The sequence below is a fragment of the Schistocerca serialis genome, chromosome 3 (assembly GCF_023864345.2).
Source record: "Schistocerca serialis cubense isolate TAMUIC-IGC-003099 chromosome 3, iqSchSeri2.2, whole genome shotgun sequence".
NCBI lineage: Eukaryota > Metazoa > Arthropoda > Insecta > Orthoptera > Acrididae > Schistocerca > Schistocerca serialis.
In genome coordinates, this window is record NC_064640.1 from 263,553,454 (window position 1) to 263,571,359 (window position 17,906).

A 17,906-nucleotide genomic window follows, 5' to 3' on the forward strand; every position below is an offset into this window, starting at 1 on the left:
TGTCGACAACGAGGTCATTAGAGACGGAGCGCAAGCTCGGGTGAGGGAAGGATGGGGAAGGAAATCGGCCGTGCCCTTTCAAAGGAACCATCCCGGCATTTGCCTGAAGCGATTTAAGGAAATCACGGAAAACCTAAATCAGGATGGCCGGAGACGGGATTGAACCGTCGTCTTCCCGAATGCGAGTCCAGTGTGCTAACCACTGCGCCACCTCGCTCGGTTCCAAATGAGACTCGTCCGACCAGGCAACATGTTTCCAGTCATCAACAGTCCAATGTCAGTGTTGACAGGCCTAGGTGAGGCATAAAGCTTTGTGTTGTGCTGTCATCAAGGGTACACGAGTGGCCCTTCAGCTCCAGAAGCCCATATCGATGATGTTTCGTTGAATGATTTGCACGCTGACACTTGTTGATGGCCCAGCTTTGAAATCTGCAGCAATTTGTGGAAGGGTTGCACTTCTGTCACGTTGAACGAGTCTCTTCAGTCGTTGTTGGTCCCGTTCTTGTGGGACGTTTTTCCAGCCACAACGATGTCGGAGATTTGGTATTTTACCGGATTCCTGATACTGACAGTACACTTGTGAAATGGTCATATGGGAAAATTCCCACTTCATCGCTTCCTCGGAGATGCTGTGTCCCACTGCTTTTCTGCCAACTGTAACATCACATTCAAACTCACTTAAATCTTTGATACCTGACATTATAGCAGCAGTAACTAAACTAACAACTGCGCCAGACACTTGCTGTCTTATATAGGCGTTGTCAACCCCAGTGCCGTATTCTGCCTGTTTACGTATCTCTGTATTTGAATAAGCATACCTATACCAGTTTCTGTGGCGCTTACAATTTTGTTCCTTCTGCCTATTCTTTCATCGTTTTTGGAGTTGAGGTCCCTGATTGAATTTTCACCTCCACTTCCAAATTTTCTGTTTTAATTGTGAGCTATTTGAGGAACAACTCCCTCCGGGTGTGGATTCGTCTCCCCCCTTCCTTCCCCTCTTCCTTCCACACTGTAGCCCCCCCCCTCCACCGTGCTAGGTCACCAGCACATGTTGTCAATCCATGTGGTGGTGCTGTTATGTATCCATCTCGCTGAGCCCCCTGACAGCACAGGGATCATACTACTGATACCTGAGCTGCTCCCTCCCCATGTATGCCAAGAAGGGGTCGCTTGTCTTCCTGGAGCATCAGAAGTCCTGGCAATGGCCGCCGTGCCAGGCAGCACATGAAGCATATTGAGCTGAAAAAATGTGACCATTCTCAAATGGCCGTCTCTTCAATTGGTGAAGGATCATTGAATGCTGCTTCGTATGACCTGGCAGCCTTCCCTTTCCTGGTTACACCATGGGAGAAGTGCCAGACTCGCAATCTTGGGATGAAATGCTTTCCCCGCTACCTTGTCTGTACTAGGATGGATGGAGACACATCCACAGCCTCAAAACCATTGTGGAGAATATCAAGGTCAAGTTTTGTGAAGTATAGTGACTCGGTAAGATGTGGTCAGGCTCCCTGTTGATCAAAGCTGCTTCTACCACCCAGTTTGCAGCTCTTCATGCTTGTGATCATCTTGGCAATGTTCCAGTGTCTATTACCCCTCACCAATCTCTGAATATGGTCCAGGGAGTGTTTTTTAATAGGGACCTCATCCTGCAAACTGATGAGGAACTCTGGGCTAATCTGGAGCACTGCAGCCTTTATTTTGTTCTATGTGTGCAGAAGGGTTGCAAAGACAACTTCATCAATACTGGCGCCTTCATTCTGGCTTTTGAGGGGGATACCCTCCCAGAGAAGGTCAAGATTACGTGCTACAGATGTGACATGAAGCCATACAGTCCACCACCCATGAGGTGCTTTCGGTGCTTGTGTTTTGGGCATATGTCTTCCCACTGTACAGCAGATCCTCTGTGTGGTGACTGTGGGCACCCACTCCATGAGGGAAGTCCCTATGTTCCGCCATCCATGTGTGTCAGTTGTCATGACAGACACTCCCCTCACTCGCCTGATTGCCCTGCTTACAAGAGAGAAAAGAAGATCCAAGAGTACAAGTCCCTAGAGCGCCAATCTTATGCTAAGACTCGCCAAAAATATGAGACACACCATCCAGTGTCACTTTCTTCAGCTTTTGCCTCTGTTACACCCCTTTCCCCTCATTCCTCTTCCTTACTCCAGCCTTGTCCCCCTCTCCTCACCCATTCCCCTGCAGTTCCCATGCCCTCCTATCCAGGAGCTGCTCCCCCTTCTTCAGCACCTGGCAGCGATGGGGTTCCCACTCCCCCCCACCCCTCCCAGGACTCTTCTCACTGGGTCCGCAGCTCATGGTCATGCGGTAGCGTTTTTGCTTCCCACGCCCGGGTTCGATTCCCGGCGGGGTCACGGATTTTCTCTGCCTCGTGATGACTGGTTGTTGTGTGATGTCCTTAGGTTAGCTAGATTTAATCTAATGACCATAGATGTTGACTCCCATAGGGCTCAGAGCCATTTGAACCATCTTCTCACTGGTGTCTCTCAGGCTGGAAGCCTCCTACCACAATTCGGCCATGAGATGCTCCGTCTGTGTGCTCCCAGGTCGCCTGCTCTCTTTCGGTTCCAGATCTTGCAGACACCTGTACTCCCTCTGTGTCCTGCCCTCCTCCGCCTCCTAAAGTGGAGAAGAAGAAACATAAGCTGCAAGACAAGAATCTCCCCCCCCCCCCCCCCCCGGGTCCCCGATTGTGCCCTCACGCCCCTCACAACCTGAGTCTGACATGTTATTTATGTATGTCACCCCATCCTTGTCAGTGATGACCAATGACCGAGTGACATGACCTCCTGTCGACTTCTTTATGTCTAACTTTGACTCTCGCCACACGATCATCCAGTGGAATTGCAACAGATACTACTGTCACCTACCAGAAGTACATCATTTTGTTTCCTCCTATCCTGCATTCCGTTTTGCTCTTCAAGAATTGCACTTAAGTGATGACCACTCACCAACATTTCATGGCTATCGGGCATTCTGTCAGAACCGTGCCTGCCCCGGGATAACATATGGTGGGGTCTGCATTTTGATTCACTCTGATGTCATTAGTGACTGGATCCCCCTTCATACCACCCTGGAAGCAATAGTAGTTAGAGTGTAAATGACTCCGGCAATTACCGTTTACAATGTCTACCTCCCTTGAAGTTGGCCACTTCCTTATGTTGAACTGTCTACCTTAAAACAGCAACTCCCACCTCCATTTCTCCTCCTTGGGGATTTCAATGCCCACCACCCACTGTGGTGTAGTGCCACTTCCACAGATAAGAGGTCTCCTAATTGCTCAACTTATTACAGAATTCGATTTGTGTCTCGTCAATGATGGTTCCCTTACCCACTTCACTGCTGCCCACGGCACCTTCACTGCTATCAACTTCACAATCTCCTCCTCTGCTCCCATGGCTTCCCTACATGGGCCATCTCATGATGATCTTTGTGACAGTGGCCACTTTCTGGTGGTTCTATCGTTCCTGTGCTGCCAGCAGGCAGACAGCCCCTACATTGGGCATCCTGCAGGGCCATTTGGTCTTTATACAGGGTGTTACAAAAAGGTACGGGCAAACTTTCAGGAAACATTCCTCACACACAAAGAAAGAAAATATGTTATGTGGACATGTGTCCGGAAACGCTTACTTTCCATGTTACAGCTCATTTTATTACTTCTCTTCAAATCACATTAATCATGGAATGGAAACACACAGCAACAGAACGTACCAGCGTGACTTCAAACACTTTGTTACAGTAAATGTTCAAAATGTCCTCCGTTATCGAGGATACATGCATCCACCCTCCATCACATGGAATCCCTGATGCAGCCCTGGAGAATGGCATATTGTATCACAGCCGTCCACAATACGAGCACAAAGAGTCTCTACATTTAGTACCAGGGTTGCGTAGACAAGAGCTTTCAAATGCCCCCATAAATGAAAGTCAAGAGGGTTGAGGTCAGGAGAACGTGGAGGAAATGGAATTGGTCCGCCTCTACCAATCCATCGGTCACTGAATCTGTTGTTGAGAAGCGTACGAACACTTCGACTGAAATGTGCAGGAGCTCCAACGTGCATGAACCACATGTTGTGTCGTACTTGTAAAGGCACATGTTCTAGCAGCACAGGTAGATTATCCCGTATGAAATCATGATAACGTGCTCCATTGAGCGTAGGTGGAAGAACATGGGACCCAATCAAGACATCACCAACAATGCCTGCCCAAACGTTCACAGAAAATCTGTGTTGATGACGTGATTGCACAATTGCGTGCGGATTCTCGTCAGTCCACACATGCTGATTGTGAAAATTTACAATTGGATCACGTTGGAGTGAGGCCTCATCCGTAAAGAGAACATTTGCACTGAAATGAGGATTGACACAGTGTTGGATGAACCATTCACAGAAGTGTACCCGTGGAGGCCAATCAGCTGCTGATAGTGCCTGCACACGCTGTACATGGTACGGAAACAACTGGTTCTCCCGTAGCACTCTCCATACAGTGACGTGGTCAACGTTACCATGTACAGCAGAAACTTCTCTGACACTGACATTAGGGTTATCGTCAACTGCACGAAGAATTGCCTCGTCCATTGTAGGTGTCCTCGTCATTCTAGGTCTTCCCCAGTCGCGAGTCATAGGCTGGAATGTTCCGTGCTCCCTAAGAGGCCGATCAATTGCTTCGAACGTCCTCCTGTCGGGACATCTTCGTTCTGGAAATCTGTCTCGACACAAACGTACCGCGCCACGGCTATTTCCCCGTGCTAATCCATAAATCAAATGGGCATCTGCCAACTCCGCATTTGTAAACACTGCAGTGACTGCAAAACCACGTTCGTAATGAACACTAACCTGTTGATGCTACGTACTGATGTGCTTGATGGTAGTACTGTAGAGCAATGAGTCGCATGTCAACACAAGCACCGAAGTCAACATTACCTTCCTTCTATTGGGCCAACTGGCGGTGAATCGAGGAAGTGCAGTACATGTCCACATAACATCTTTTCTTTATTTGTGTGTGAGGAATATTTCCTGAAAGTTTGGCCGTACCTTTTTGTAACACCCTGTATACATCTGCCATGCACTTTGACACCCCCCTCTCGAATTGCATTGTTGCGGTCATCAAGGCATCTCTGCCACTATTGTTCATGCTGCTGGCATTGCTATCCCCCTATCCACAGCTCCCCCTCGTCGTCGACCAGCATCATGGTGGACCAAGGATGTAGCTGTCGCTGCCCAGGATCACCATCGAACGCTGCAACGATTTAAACGACATGCTTCACAGACTAATCTTCTCGCTTTTAATCATTTCCATGCTAAGGCTCATTACCTTATTAAGCAGAGTAAAAAAGAATGCTGGGAGTGCTATGTTTCCTCCCTGGGGACGAATGCCTCTTCATCGCAGGTTTGGTCCAAGCTCTGTAGACTTCTGGGCCACCAGCGACAGTCAACTGTCCAGGGTCTTAACCCCTAGATGCTCTGTGCACTGATCCATTGCTCCTAGCAGAACACATCGCGACACACTTTGCAACGGCGTCGGTGTCCTCTTTCTATGGTGCTACCTTTCACAAGCAGAAATGCCAAGTTGAAAGACCCTCCCCCCCCCCCCTCTCTGTTTTAAACCCCACCAAGCTGAACCCTATAATGAACCTTCACTGAATGGGAATTTTTGCAGGCTCTTACCTCTTCACATGACATGGCTCCAGGCCCAGATTTCATCCACAACCAGATGATCCAACACTTGGATGTTCTCCAGATGCAACATCTCTTCAGGGTCTTCAACTGTATTTGGCTCGCAGGTGTGGGGCTAGAAAGTCTGCATACTCCCATGTGCCTTTACAAGTACGACACAACATGTGGTTCATGCACGATGGAGCACCTGCACATTTCAGTCGTAGTGTTCGTACGCTTCTCAACAACAGATTCGGTGGCCAATGGATTGGTAGAGGCGGACCAATTCCATGGCCTCCACGCTCTCCTGACCTCAACCCTCTTGACTTTCATTTATGGGGGCATTTGAAAGCTCTTGTCTACGCAACCCTGGTACCAAATGTAGAGACTCTTTGTGCTCGTATTGTGGACGGCTGTGATACAATACGCCATTCTCCAGGGCTGCATCAGGGATTCCATGCGACGGAGGGTGGTTGATACAATACGCCATTCTCCAGGGCTGCATCAGGGATTCCATGCGACGGAGGGTGGATGCATGTATCCTTGCTAACGGAGGACATTTTGAACATTTCCTGTAACAAAGTGTTTGAAGTCACGCTGGTACGTTCTGTTGCTGTGTGTTTCCATTCCATGATTAATGTGATTTGAAGAGAAGTAATAAAATGAGCTGTAACATGGAAAGTAAGCGTTTCCGGACACATGTCCACATAACATATTTCCTTTCTTTGTATGTGAGGAATCTTTCCTGAAAGTTTGGCCATACCTTTTTGTAACACCCTGTATAAAGACCAAATGGCCCTGCAGGATGCCCATTGTAGGGGCTGTCTGCCTGCTGGCAGCACAGGAACGATAGAACCACCAGAAAGTGGCCACTGTCACAAAGATCATCATGAGATAGCCCATGTAGGGAAGCCATGGGAGCAGAGGAGGAGATTGTGAAGTTGATAGCAGTGAAGGTGCCGTGGGCAGCAGTGAAGTGGGTAAGGGAACCATCATTGACGAGACACAAATCGAATTCTGTAATAAGTTGAGCAATTAGGAGACCTCTTATCTGTGGAAGTGGCACTACACCACAGTGGGTGGTGGGCATTGAAATCCCCAAGGAGGAGAAATGGAGGTGGGAGTTGCTGTTTTAAGGTAGACAGTTCAACATAAGGAAGTGGCCAACTTCAAGGGAGGTAGACATTGTAAACGGTAATTGCCGGAGTCATTTACACTCTAACTACTATTGTTTCCAGGGTGGTATGAAGGGGGATCCAGTCACTAATGACATCAGAGTGAACCAAAATGCAGACCCCACCATATGTTATCCCGGGGCAGGCACGGTTCTGACAGAATGCCCGATAGCCATGAAATGTTGGTGAGTGGTCATCACTTAAGTGCATTTATTGAAGAGCAAAACAGAATGCAGATTAGGAGGAAACAAGATGATGTACTTCTGGTAGGTGACAGTAGTATCTGTTGCAATTCCACTGGATGATCGTGTGGCGAGAGTCAAAGTTAGACATAAAGAAGTCGACAGGAGGTCATGTCACTCGGTCATTGGTCATCACTGACAAGGATGGGGTGACATACATAAATAACATGTCAGACTCAGGTTGTGAGGGGTGTGATGGCACAATCGGGGACCCGGGGGGGGGGGGGGATTCTTGTCTTGGAGGTTATGTTTCTTCTTCTCCACTTTAGGAGGTGGAGGAGGGCAGGACACAGAGGGAGTACAGGTGTCTGCAAGATCTGGAACCGAAAGAGAGCAGGCGACCTGGGAGCACACAGACGGAGCATCTCATGGCCGAATTGTGGTAGGAGGCTTCCAGCCTGAGAGACACCAGGGAGAAGAGTCCTGGGGGGGGGGGGAGGGGGAACCCCATCGCTGCCAGGTGCTGAAGAAGGGGGAGCCACTCCTGGATAGGAGGGCATGGGAACTGCAGGGGAGTGGGTGAGGAGAGGCAGACAAGGCTGGGGTAAGGAAGAGGAATGAGGGGAAAGGGGTGTAACAGAGGCAAATGCTGAAGAAAGTGACACTGGATGGAGTGTCTCATATTTTTGGCGAGCCTCAGCATAAGATTGGCGCTCTAGGGACTTGTACTCTTGGATCTTCTTTTCTCTCTTGTAAGCGGGGCAATCAGGTGAGTGAGGGGAGTGTCTGTCATGACAACTGACACACGTGGATGGCGGAACATAGGGACTTCCCTCATGGAGTGGGTGCCCACAGTCACCACACAGAGGATCTGCTGTACAGTGGGAAGACATATGCCCAAAACACAAGCACCAAAAGCACCTCATGGGTGGTGGGATGTACGGCTTCATGTCACATCTGTAGCACATAATCTTGACCTTCTCTGGGAGGGTATCCCCCTCAAAAGCCAGAATGAAGGCGCCAGTATCGATGCAGTTGTCTTTGCAACCCTTCTGCACACGTAGAACAAAATAAATGCTGCAGTGCTCCAGATTAGCCCAGAGTTCCTCATCAGCTTGCAGGATGAGGTCCCTATTAAAAAACACTCCCTGGACCATATTCAGAGATTGGTGAGGGGTAATAGACACTGGAACACGGCCAAGATGATCACAAGCATGAAGAGCTGCAAACTGGGTGGTAGAAGCAGCTTTGATCAACAGGGAGCCTGACCACATCTTACCGAGTCACTATACTTCACAAAACTTGCCCTTGATATTCTCCACAATGGTTTTGAGGCTGTGGATGTGTCTCCACCCATCCTAGTACAGACAAGGTAGCGGGGAAAGCATTTCATCCCAAGATTGCGAGCCTGGCCCTTCTCCCATGATGTAATCAGGAAAGGGAAGGCTGCCAGGTCATACGAAGCAGCATTCAATGATCCTTCACCAATTGAAGAGACGGCCATTTGAGAATGGTCACATTTTTTCAGCTCAATATGCTTCATGTGCTGCCTGGCACGGCGGCCATGTTGTAACTTTCTTTTATTTAAAATCATCCAGTGTTTGTGGCATGCTATGTTAGCCACAGTAACAATATGATTTACATTGTGCGATGTCCAGTTTTCTGCGAGAGGCCATGGATCAGAACGCCTTAATGTCAGTTTAGGACCTGACATAGACATCGTAGTAGTAGCAGAAAAACAAAATGTATGACAATGTACAAAGCGTTTTAGAAAACAATGTTTCAAACAACGTCACAAGGTCACAGGGAGCGTCTCTTGCGACTTACAGTATAGTCTGTGGGATATGGCCATCCTCCTATAGCACGCGTGATGAAACCTTAAATTGCCCTCTGCAATGGATCAAAAGCTGTATATTTAATATGATCGTCCTGCATCGGAAACAGCAGCAGTTTGATAGGTAAATTCGACGATAGACGAGGTGTCCCTTTAGGAGTGCTATACTGAGAAGCATCGCAACAACTCTCTCTCTGTGCCAGACCCATATCGCAGCTACGCGTCATCGCGCTAGCAATGATGCCTAGGTGAGTTCTGTATCGGATGAAGTTAGTGGAGCTTTTATAGTTCGTAATTTTTCTCTGTTGGATGGTACAGAATAATGATGATAGCATGTTGGGGAGACAGATGTGAATGGACGCGTATCTGCTTCGTATTGTAGTATCTGTATCTAGTTTGGAGGCAAACCACAATGCCCGAATATCCACTGAATGGACAAAACACGCTCCTGTTGCACTAACTCAGGTCGTTCTTTTTCTACACGGGTTACAGAAGGTGGAAGATATGTCTTTCTCCTACCTCTGCCCAGTTCCGACTTAAATTGGAACGATCACATGCGCAAAGCTGTAGAAATGGGAGCACCTGCAAGATACATAGAGGTCTGACTAAAACCAGATTGGAATTTTACTGTAGTAGACAGGTTCCAGAAAGGTGACCCGTTTCAAGATATGAGAGTGCCAGAAATATGATTCACTTGTGGATGTGATCCGATGCAAGTATGTGGTTGAATGGAAAGACTTGATTCCAAATAATGTACATCATTTCTAACAGATAGTGTAACACTAGAGATCTGAAAAGCTAGTGTACAGTTTCTTAGGACCTCAGTCAGCACGTCATCTACTACTACTGTTTGTGTTCCTTCTCAAACAGTCACCGCCTATAACTCAGTGGCAATATCGCAGAACCTCTGATATGGTATCGAGTCAGAATACGTTACAAGCACTATAGAAATATCTAGCTGGGTTGGTGTGAAGGAGTCGTAAATACCGCTTCATAATGTAGTATCTGTATCTAGTTTGGAGGCAAACCACAATGCCCGAATATCCACATCCCTTAGCCGAATAACTTCCAAAATTTAGCGATTTTATAAAGAGGTTGCATCGTGGGCTATGTGTAACTGGAGTGCTGGTCTGATAATATACACTCCAGCGATCACCATCTCGTATTTGTCCGGATAGAAAAACTACCTCATTCAGAGGTAATGTCGTACCTCGATTTATAAAGCCAGTATAGCTTTTAACATGGATACTTGTGTGCACCTGTAGAACCTTTACCGCTTGTGACAGTAACATACTGTAGCTGTTGGGATCGAGTTTTTTGACATCTCTATTTCTAGGACATGGTGGTGGCACTTGCAAGAAAAACTTAGGAGACAAGTCCACCCTTGGTTGATTTTCTCTCAGTATTATTTCGTATAGCCAGCGATCGGTTATTGGCGAAGTGTTGTACTTAGTAGTAGGGGTTGCATAATATGTTCGCATTTTAGCATTGTTGTGACTTGGCGAGACAGCCAAGCCACTACGAGGTAGCCGAAAGGCACGCGCTTAAACTCACGCAGGCTGGCGTGAGGTCTGGAACAGTTAAAATAATTGAGACTAGCAAATAAAGTACGTAGCTGCTGGAATACTTAACTTTAATTCATAATTGGTGAACATCGGTCTGACAGTACATGCATCACAAGATAAATAGCAATTGATAATGGCGCCTTGCTAGGTCGTAGCAAATGACGTAACTGAAAGCTACGAGCGTAATTTGTCAGTGAACCATCGCTAGCAAAGTCGGCTGTACAACTGGGGCGAGTGCTAGGAAGTCTCTCTAGACCTGCCGTGTGGCGGCGCTCGGTCTGCAATCACTGATAGTGGCGACACGCGGGTCCGACGTATACTAACGGACCGTGGCCGATTTAAAGGCTACCACCTAGCAAGTGTGGTGTCTGGCGGTGACACCACAAGCATCATACGTATAAAGTGTGTATTTGTGTTCCGACATGTGCAAAGGAAATGACTATGTCCAGTCGTAAGGAAGGCATGGGTTTGACGTGGAGTACTGTGATAGCATGGGAAGAGTATGTCAAGTCATAAGAATGGTACTGATATTTCTATTTTCAGAGCCACAGCCGTCAACAGAATGTATTTCCGATACTTTGCTCATTGTCGAATGTCGTTCAACTGAGGCTGCAATCGTAGCATTTAGTTGTAAGTACAGGGATAAAATATATATTGACCGATTTCTTAGGATAAACATCCTGCCTGTGCGTGCTTGGCCTGCAGCGCTGGTGACCTGTGCAGGAGTGATTCATGTTTCCCGTTAATGGTAGGAGCTGTCAGACTGGAAATACCTGTTGGAGTGTAGGAATGTAGATGAATTAACCGTGTTATCCTCTAGACCACCGAATAGCGAACTAATACTTAGTATGTGTCACATAGCTTTCGTGATTGCGTGGAAATTTGAGAAGATTGAATATGGAGGAGCGTTTGCACTGGACTGTTATTCCCTCCCATGTAATTTGTTTAGTTGACTGCTTCTGCACATTTCGTTCCTGTATGTAGTTAAGAGAAATCTGTTGCGGTGTGTGCATCTTGCATGTGGAAGACACGTTTGCCAGTTCTCTAGACATGAGAAACACTTTAGTTGACCTTGTAAATTATAGGGATGATTTGGACTCTACTACATCACTGACATCGGTATTCGAGAGTGGAAATATATGTTTCCTCTATTTGTTTCGAGTTTCAGAGTAAATGTCTTGGGAGACGTGACAAGTTTCTAGTTAGTCAGTGGTTTACAGCACACCCCATCTAGCTAAAGTTTCGGGTATGTAGAGAAATAATTTCCAGTCTATATCTTGGGAATTATGTTCCACTAGCGATCGGTAGGATGCTGCCTAGTGCTTGATATCGAGAAGTACCGTGAAAATGGCGAACCCAGTGAAAATACATGTGTTCTTGTAATCCCCAAGTCTAGAGATGTGTGTAGAAAAGCGAGCAAGCAAGGAAGCAGGTTCGAAGCAGAAACATTAACGTGTTTGTACCGAGGGGAAACGAGCCCGAATTTGTAGAACGGCTCTGAGAGTGACCTCAGTCTGCTGAGGGTGCTCTGGTCACGCATTGGCGGTGGATGACTTGTGGTCGTCATCTGCGGGAAAATATCTAGTGCTGTGAGGAGTGTATACGGTACTGTCCGTCTTCGCAGTATATGTATGAATGATGTAAAAGGGATGATTTTGTTTGGCACAGGATACGAATTGTATGTGTACTACATCAACACGGTATGTGGTGATATTTGCTGGGTTGGAGATCGGTTTCATGCACTAATATTCAAGCTACTGTCCTCAGTGGGAGAGCAGTGTAATTGAGTAGGAGTCTATCTATATTTGGCATTATGTAGGGTATGCGGTGATATATTGATGGGTCATAGGTCAGTTTCACGTTCTAATATTCAAGCTCCTGTCCTCGGTGGGAGAGCAGTATAAATGAGTAAGAGTCGTTCCGTATTTGAAGTTGTTTAGCGGGCACTTTGCAGGGTTTAATTTTTGGTGCAATATGGTTATATGTGCAAAATAGTTTTACTGATGAAAGTCTCATCTACAGAAAGAAAGAAAAGGTGGATGTTGCTTCGATACAAGGGGCATCAGTAATTTGGCGGGTAAATTCGATAAGAGCCAATCATAATGCTCGATTCATCAACAAGACATCGTTTGTGCTGGGATATTGGAGTCTTTACATAGCAGTGGGAACGTTTGTGTGCGTTGGAAGCAGGAAAGGTAACACCCGATGGGTGGGGTATCACGTTAGGACTGCTGGGAAGAGTGCATTCGATGTTATTCTGCGCTATTTTCGTAAACAGATTCTGTTAGGGCAAGAATTTCCTTGCATACAAGTTGAGACATCACGAAAACTCCTACAAAAGAGCACATTAAGTATTTCTGGGACACTATGCAATTTCCGAGAGGTCGACTCAGGGCATCTGTGGTAGGTTTGACAGCTGATGGCCGCATCACTTTGCGGTGCTGCAGGTAGTCTCCTGTACAGTCTACTGGACAGGGGGTGGCAGACGGTGTCTGCGTATGTTGTTTGCATGTCTGTTGCATTATTTTGCGAGCAGGTCTGTAAGCTGTGCTATGCATTATTTGGACAATTTCCGAGTACTGAGTGTGTCTACACATCAGTGTACTGCATTATTTAGGAGGAGTCTGCATTTCTGTACTGAAATTATTTCGGTAAATTAGGAGTAGGGCTGGTCCCGGCGGAGGTTTGTGTCCTCCCTCGAGCTTGGGTGTGTGTGTTTGTCCTTAGGATAATTTAGGTTAAGTAGTGTGTAAGCTTATGGACTGATGACCTTAGTAGTTCAGTCCCATAAGAAAAAAAAATTAGGAGTTGTTTGCATGTCCGCAGGTCATTATTTAGGAGTAGTTTACAGTTTTGTGGGCTGTGTGGCGTGACACCAAGCATTTGTTTTGTATCAATATGATAAATATACTCCATTCCTAAATAAATTGTTCCAAAATAAATAAAGTGCACTCCTTCCTTACTCTCTCCAGCAGCCCAGCGCAGGCTGAGTCATTTTCGCGCCATTTTCCACCTCCAGACCACCATCTTCGAATATGTTGCAGGAGGGATGACAGAACCCCCTTGTGACAGTATAGTGTACTAGGTCAGATGGAGTCTAGATCTCGTGGTGGAGACAATGCCTGCAAAATAAAAACTTACGTCCAACACAGGCAGAGTCGTTTTCCCGCCATTTCCCCCCACCATCTTGGATTACATTATGAAACAGACGACAGTGCTCTCTGGTGGTGGAACTGTGTACTTGCTCCAAAGCTCGTGGTGAACACACTGTTTGCCGCTATCTTGGATAACGGTGGTTGCATCTTGAACTGACGTCATGGCTGCCATCTTGGATTACGTCACGGAACGGACGACAGCACCCTCTGGTGGTGATCCTGTGTTTTAGGTCAGTTGGAGTGTGGACCTCGTGGCGAATACACTGGATGGTGTTGCTGCCTCTAATTACTTAAATAAAGACTGGCACATGATTTTGACAGTTGACGATTATCAAGCATGTTTGCAGAGTCTTTTAGATGGATTGTTATTTTGACAATTTATGACATACATGTATTGCTTTAATTACGAGTGATCTGCATGTCTGTAGGCTGTGCAATGCATTGTTGTGACAGTTTATAACTAGCAAGTGCGAGTGCAGAGCACTATACATGAGTTATTTAGTAGTAGTTTGCAGGCCTGTATGCTGTGTGGCATGTCAGAGCGTGTGTTCTGTATCACGTTGATAAATATAATCCATTCCTAAATAAATTGTTCCAAAATAAATAAAGTACACTCCTACTTCTCTTCAGCAGCCAGTGCAGGCTGAGTCCTTTTGCCAACAATCCCTAGGAAAAGGTGGCGGTTGGGTGACTCAGGTTGGTGGAGGTGAGCTTTGTTTCCCACAACTTTCCTAGGTTGGTAGAGAAACCCTAAGTGACCTTTCTTTACAGGCAAAATTAAAACTAGGCGCCAGTTCCAAGGAAGACATGTCGGTCGGGTTACTTAGTTTAGTGGAGGTAGTCCAAGTGACCTATCTTCCCACAATTTTCTTAGGATAGTAGAGATAACAGTGGTGTGATGAATTATCCTGTTGGAATTTCAACTTCCCGCCATTTTTCTGTGGAAGGTGAGGGGATGGGGGTTGTGGGGGTTAGGTTGGAGGAGGTAGCCCAATTTTCCTATATTCCCGCCAAAATTCAAACCTCTAGCCAAAATCCGCCATCTTGGATGATGTCACAGTCGCTGTCTTGGATGACGTCATCGCCGCCATCTTTGATAAGGGTACTTTGAGGTAGAACACACTGGGGAGGTTCTAATTTCTTGCTTTTTTCTTATGCACCAACGTATACATCACTCATGACTCTGCTGCGGTGCCTTTTGCGGAATTTTTCTGCAATGGAGAGCTTTTTGTACAGGTTGTGCCAGGAGTTAAGTGTTATTAAGTACATGTCTGTAGGGTAATGGTGGTGGGTCATCGCATGGTCAGCATATGTGTGATGTTGGGTGTTATTTTTTGAGGTGTGTTTTCATGATATACTACAAAACCACAGCACAAGTAGTACCAATCAAACAACCAAGTGACGTGCAGACAAACAATTTTCAGACCCCTACTTCACAGGTTAAAAAAAAAAAAAAAAAAAAAAAAAAAAACACTCCGGCAGAAACACAAAGTACATACAGGGATTAAACACACAAGGAGAGGCCACTATGTTCGGTCAAGAATTTACTTCAGACTTTGTACACCTTCGGTAGTCCATTAGGAACAACATACTGTGCAAGTAGTGAGGCAAACGTCGTTGGCGATTTGGAGAAAATGAGGAGTGAAATTTCATGCATCATTTACGTGCCGATGCTTTGCGACCGTGATTATGAAATGGCGTAGGTCATGTGGTTAGCGTTGACGCTCCGTAATCGGTGGATCGAGTCCCAGTCATGGCTTTTTTTTTATTTATATTTTTTCAATGCTAGTCGTATTATTTCATACATGTTACATTTGAAAGGTAATATGATGAAAAGACATGTGTATTTGCATGAAAGTTTATTCAATTTTCAATGTCAATAATAAAGGGAGGATCAGCATTGTTCGTTTAAGTAGAAATTTTTATTTCTGTTGCAAATCGATTTCAGCTTCTGCGTAACCACCATCAATCCTAGTATTAAAGCACTACGGACTTATAAATACAAGCAGTAAAACTACAAGATCTACACATATCAATGAAGAGTACTTGTCACAACGAAGGCACAAATGCAACTGATGATGGTCACGCAGTAATTGACATCGATTTTCGACAGAAATAAAGATTCCTACTTCAACGACCATCGCTGACCATCTTTTTGCTATTAATACCTGCATGAGGATAAGGGTGCACGCAGCTCCTGGCGGTGCCCCCATTCAAAAAAAGTTTGTGTTGTTCGGTTGGTCGGTAATTTTTTTTTTTTATCACAACAAATATTATATATTTTTAAGTATAGACAACGACCAAAAGCATAAAGTTTTCTGAAAATGCATACCTATCGTGATTTCCGAAATCCTTTATACAGTATGTGATCAAAAGTATCAGGACACCTGGCTGAAAATGACTTGCAAGTTCGTGACGCCCTCCAGCGGTAATGCTGGAATTCGGCCGCCGTATTGCAAGTCCTTTTTAGTTGACGCCACTTCGGCGATTTGCGAGTCAATGATGATGGACACGAGGCAGAGAAAATCCCTGACCCCGCCGGGAATCGAACTCGGGAACCCGTGCGCGGGAAGCGAGAACGCTACCGCAAGACCACAAGCTGCGAACTATTTCACTGTTTAACAATTTTGTTATTACACTACAACAAGTGTTATGCGACTTTTTATTACGGTAAACAAGTTGAAAACTTTATATAAAGTGTCTTCAGACTTGTTAATATTTGACTGACAACGAACATGAAACTGCTTCTCATGAGGTACTATTAAAGCACATTCAGTCGTACATCACCGATTTTTAGCACTGACATTTACGAAAATGCTGCGTTACGCATGGTTTACATCCTAATTGTCGGAAGAAAGAGAAATTTTTCAAATGTCAACGAGCTTTGTTTCTCCTTAGAAGCTCTCAAGATTCCTTGTGTATGTGGGACAACTGCATTCATTCAATGTGGTAGATGCCGTTTTAATGTAGATTTTCTCTGTCTGTATGAAAAATATCATCTTGCAGCTCGTAATCTCGAAAGCGCATCCGACGATTAATCGCACATTACTCTCGTATTCTGGCATCTTGTTGAATGAAGTTAATTAGATCTTAATTTAGCGATGTTTGACCTGCCCTTTCCAAGCTTGTCCCTCGTCCTCGAAACTTGTGTCTGCAGATCGAAGCGTCCTGGTACAAAGCACCAATCGTACCTGACTGCAGGTACACTATGAGATCAAAAGTATCCGGACACCCCCAAAACATACGTTTTTCATATTAGGGCTGAACGGAAGGCCTCTCAAGTTTGTTTGAAGAACCGGTTTCAGGCTCTGTCTCAGGCTGATACTGATCTTCGGCCTGACATGGCTGCTTGTCCTGTTCCAGAGGTTGCCCCTCAGTCTGCAAGATCCGGGCGGTCGCAGAGGGTGGGCTTACTGGTAGTTGGGAGCTCCAACGTCAGGCGCGTAATGGGGCCCCTTAGGGATATGGCAGCAAGAGAGGGGAAGAAAACCAATGTGCACTCCGTGTGCATACCGGGGGGAGTCATTCCAGATGTGGAAAGGGTCCTTCCGGATGCCATGAAGGGTACAGGGTGCACCCATCTGCAGGTGGTCGCTCATGTCGGCACCAATGATGTGTGTCGCTATGGATTTGCGCCATAGGGTGGTGGGGTTTCGGGTTCCGCTGGATAGGTCAGGAGTCCACTACACGCAACAAGCGGCTACACGGGTAGCAGGGATTGTGTGGCGTGGGCTGGGCGGTTTTTTAGGTTAGATGGCCTTGGACAAGTACAGAAAGGGCAACAGCCTCAACGGGTGCAGGGCAAAGTCAGGACATGCGGGGACCAAGCAGCAATCGGTATTGTAATTGTAAACTGTCGAAGCTGCGTTGGTAAAGTACCGGAACTTCAAGCGCTGATAGAAAGCACCGAAGCCGAAATCGTTATAGGTACAGAAAGCTGGTTGAAGCCAGAGATAAATTCTGCCGAAATTTTTACAAAGGTACAGACGGTGTTTAGAAAGGATAGATTGCATGCAACCGGTGGTGGAGTGTTCGTCGCTGTTAGTAGTAGTTTATCCTGTAGTGAAATAGAAGTGGATAGTTCCTGTGAATTATTATGGGTGGAGGTTACACTCAACAACCGAGCTAGGTTAATAATTGGCTCCTTTTACCGACCTCCCGACTCAGCAGCATTAGTGGCAGAACAACTGAGAGAAAATTTGGAATACATTTCACATAAATTTTCTCAGCATATTATAGTCTTAGGTGGAGATTTCAATTTACCAGATATAGACTGGGACACTCAGATGTTTAGGACGGGTGGTAGGGACAGAGCATCGAGTG